The sequence below is a fragment of the Engystomops pustulosus genome, chromosome 5 (genome assembly GCF_040894005.1).
Source record: "Engystomops pustulosus chromosome 5, aEngPut4.maternal, whole genome shotgun sequence".
NCBI classification, from domain to species: domain Eukaryota; kingdom Metazoa; phylum Chordata; class Amphibia; order Anura; family Leptodactylidae; genus Engystomops; species Engystomops pustulosus.
Window position 1 is genome coordinate 26,725,793 of NC_092415.1, and position 4,797 is coordinate 26,730,589.

Sequence of the window (4,797 nt, forward strand, 5' to 3'; positions counted from 1 at the left end):
AGCTGAAACGTTGCACCTTATTTTGCCATGGGTGAATAAAGATCACCTTTATACTTAGAGGAGTGCTGCCTCATTGCACTTTTTTGGATATCTGACCTTACAAACCGGTAGAGGCGTGCACCCACCATTGGACTTGATCCATTATACTCGCTCTGCTGCTCCACAATCGGACTGTTTGCTCATGGAGCATATATCACAATGTGAATATGCATGTGTAGAGCAGGCCTAACCTTAGTAGGGTATCCTAAGCTAAAAGGACGGGATCAGGTCCAGCCTAAGGCTGCATTCGCACATGAAGTGCAATACAACAGCTGAGGAGAGGAGATTGTGTTGCTGTTAACATTTGTGTTTACAAAACGCAATTGGGGGAGATTTATCAGAAGTGTCTGAGGTAAAACTGTTCTAGTTGCCCATGGAAACCAATCAGAACACAGCTTTCATTTTATAAACAGCTGTGGGAAAATGAAAGCTAAACTCTGATTGGTTTCCATTGGCAAATAGAACAGTTCTGCTCTGACACTAATGATAAATCTCCCCCAATATGTTAACAATTGCATTTTGTTAACACGGCCTTAACAGCAATGGAATTGGGTAATTCTCTCCTCGGCTGTAGGATTGCATCTCAAGTCGCAATGTGAACGCCTCAAGGGGAGCTGAGTCACTAGCAGAGGTGTGCGTTGACTTTCTCCCCTCTTCCTGTACTACATGTGTCTTACTTTGTTTTATTATTGTATACAGCCCGAAAAGTAGAACGGAGCAGAGCTTAGACTCACTCGGAGGTCCAACATCAGATGTGAATATTTTATTGGATTATAAACGTAGCGACGCGTTTCAGGTCCGGACTGGAGCTTGTATCAGGTTTTTTTGGGGTGCTTTGGATTATCCCAGGTCACAGATACCACCCCACCCCCCCCCTATCCCAGGTATCTCTGGTTACTTTTTTTTTTTTTATACTGAAATGGTAAAACGGACAACTATTCTGATGAAACTGGACAATATTGAGTAGTTAATACCGTTCCATACCGACACCTTTCACTTAGGTCTATGTTGAACATGAAGCTATCAGATGGGCGGGTGACCTTGGGGAGGATTTTAACCTCCACACCTCCAGGTTAGCCTGGACTTACAAGCAGATGTCATGGATATTAGGATAAGCCTGTGGATAATCGCTGCATGAGAACAGGAAGGCAAAGAACCATGTAGATACAACCTGAGGTTACTCAGATGCTCCTGATATCTTTCCAGAGTGAACGTAGTATGAATTACTACTATCACAATCCATTATGTAGAGGTCACTAAGGATATGGACAGAACATACATTAGCTTTACACAGTGGATCCTTCAAAAGTTCCAGCGTAGCCTCCTGCACTCATCTGATCCCCATCATTACTGCCATATTGCTATGATGCATCAGGAAACCATCACAATGGCATCTATGGATTGTACCATCTCTAACTGCTGGGTAATAATCCTTCCCATTACTGTATATTCTACAAAATGTAAGAGAGCAGCAATGATATATCTTTTATTAATAGATTAGTGATTCTACCCTGCAATAACCAGTCCACATCCCAATAAGTAATCCTTCACACTGGCATTTTTCATGGGTGCCTCACTGAGTGGGTGTTTTCATAATGGTTTTATTTTCATTGATCCCTGGAAAAAAAAATGTTTAAACCTGTCCGTTGTTTTTCACTGAAGCAGGTAATGGAAGGAAATAGAAAATTAAGAGTGTGCAAAAAAAAAAAACCACTGATGACACATAGTTACATAGTTTATATGGTTGAAAAAAAGACACTTGTCCATCAAGTTCAACCGGGGAAGGGAAGGGATTGGATGAGGAAGGGATTTACGGGACACAATTCTATATAACATAACCATCAATGTTATTTAGTCGTAAAAAGTCATCTAGACTGTTCCTGAAGCTCTCTGCTGTCCCTGCTGTGACCAGCGCCTGAGCTCGGCTATTCCATAGATTGACAGTTCTCATTAAAAAAAGCCCTGTCTCCTCTGGTGATTAAACCTTGTTTTCTCTAGGCAGAGACAGTGCCCCCTCATCTTTTGATTTGATTTAACCTGGAACAACTTTCCACCATATTCTTTGCATGGACCATTAATATATTTATATAAATTAATCATGTCCCCTCGTAGTCGTCTCTTTTCCAGACTAAGTAAATCTAGATTCTAGATGTTGTTAAAACAACTAGAAACATCAGTTTTTTTTCACTGATGTGTTTTTGCAGTGATTCACAGCAAGAACGTGATAAAACCTAAAGGGCGCATTCCCACGTGGCATTTTTTAAACTAATCCGCAACGCAAGTGGGAGCGGATTTGGTGGAAATTCATAGGAGTTTTGGCCAAATTTCCCTCCCATTTACGTTTTGGATGTGCTAAAAAAACGCCACATGGAAAAGTTCCTCTGCAGTGGATGCTCTGCATTTCCCTGTGGGACCTGTTATGACATCTTGATAATAAGACCCACAGGGAAGTGCAGTGTACAGGCTGTGGAAGAAAAGTGGTGGGGGGACTGAAAGGAGGATGAGAAAATAGGGGGGCTCAATGAATGAAGAGGAGGGTGTGAGGGGGAAAGAACATAAGGGGGGGGGGGGGGACTCACTGAAGAGAAGGGGGGTATGAGGGGGAAAGAGAACATAAGGGGCTCACTGAATGAAAAGGAGGATATGATGGGGAAAGAACATAAGGGGGGCTCACTGAATGAAGAGGGTATGAGGGGGAAAGAGAACATAAGTGGGGGTCACTGAATGAAGAGAGGGGTATTGGGGAAAGAACATAAGGGGGCTCACTGAGGAGGAGGGTATGAGGAAAAGAGAACATAAAGCGGGGGTCACTAAATGAAGAGGAGTATCGGGGAAAGAACATAAGGGGGGCTCCCTGCAGAGGAGGGTATGAGGGGGAAAGAGAACATAAGGGGGCCACACTGGATGAAGAGGAGGGTAGGAGGGGGAAAGAGAATATAAAAGGGGTTCACTGAATGAAGAGGAGGGTATAAGGAGGAAAGAGAACATAAGGGGGGCTCACTGAATGAAGAGGAGTGTATGAGGGGGAAATAGAGCATAAGGGGGGCTCACTGAATGAACAGGAGGAGAACATGTTCGGTGTAACTGAATAAAAAGGGTGGAGCACATGAGGGGGGCTGTGTGAGAAAAGGGGGAAACATGGGGGGCAGATGTAACAGACATGGGTTTACACAGAAATGTATTCCCCTCTGTTACTATACACAAATGATGCCACATGACAGAACCAGAGTTGTGTCCCTGGATTCATAAACATGTTAGTCGTCCCCATGTTAGGGCCCCCACCAGTTTCTGACTGTCTCTGTGTGCGATGCGCAGCAGCCCGTGGCCGCCTGCATCACACATAGGGGTCTAGGATGTCAGCTGTGTCAGTAAGACACAGCTGCCATCGGTGGGGGATATCGCCGATGCACTGCTTCGGCAGCAGCAGGTTCTGATGGGACGCCAGCGGCGAGTGATGACGACACGCTGTCGGCGTCCGATCACTACATGCTGCCGCAAAAACAGTTCATCAGCGATCTCCCCCAGCGTGGCAGCTGTGTCTTCAGTGGCCTGAAGAACCAGGAAGAGCCTGCAGCATCGTGGGATCAATGGAAGGGAAGGGAAGGTGAGGTAAGTATAAAGTTTATTATTTTGTGGCTATTTTCTACTGAGGGCTGGTGGCTGTATACTACTGGGGGCTGTATACTACAGGGGGCTGGTGGCTGTATTCTGCTGGGAGCTGGTGGCTGTATACTACAGGAGGCTGATGGCTGTATACTACTGGTGGCTGTATACTACAGGGGGCTGGCGGCTGTTTACTACAGGGGGCTGGCAGGCTATATTCTACAGGGGGCTGGCGGCTTTATACTACAAGGGGCTGGCGGCTGTATACTACTGGGGCTGGCAGGCTTTATTCTACAGGGGGCCGCGGGCTGTATACTACAGGGGACTCGTGGCTGTATACTACAGGGGGCTGGTGGCTGTTTACTACAGGGGGCTGGCAGGCTATACACTTCAGGGGGCTGGCAGGCTATATACTACAAGGGGCTGGCGGCTGTATACTACTGGGGGCTGGCAGGGTTTATTCTACAGGGGTCTGGCAGGCTATATACTACAGGGGTCTGGCAGGCTTTATTCTACAGGGGGCTGGCAGGCTTTATTCTACAGGGGGCTGGCAGCTATATACTACAGGGGGCTGGTGGCTATATACTACAAGGGGCTGGCAGGCTGTATTCTACAGGGGGCTGGCAGGCTATATACCACAGGGGGCTGGCATGCTATACTCTACAGGGGGCTGGAGGCTATATACTACAGAGGCTGGCTTTCTATATACTTCCAAAAACATTGTTGGAAGGGCCCCCACCACCCTTAATCCGGCCCTGAACCTATAAATGTATTCTTGCTGTATATGATAGTCTATGGATTGAAGAAGGCCATGGGTGACAATCACAATGCCTGGATCTATGAGTAAGTGTCTCTGGTTTATAATGATGGATTTTTATGGCAGATTTCCGTTAACAGTGGAAAAGGAAATGTACTGCTGCTTTATACCATCAACAACACTTTTGGCCACCGTACTAACTCCTATTATAATCTTCGGGCTCATAGCTGTAATACTGACAGTGTCCTTAATTCGTGTATATAAACCATATACCTGCACTGCGCTATGGGCTGCAGAATTCTTATCTAACCCACCAACCGCATGGTCTCTTTACTGAGCAGCGACACTTTCATGAGGGGCGGAGCTACTGGCCGCTCTAGAACGTCATTGGCTGGTAG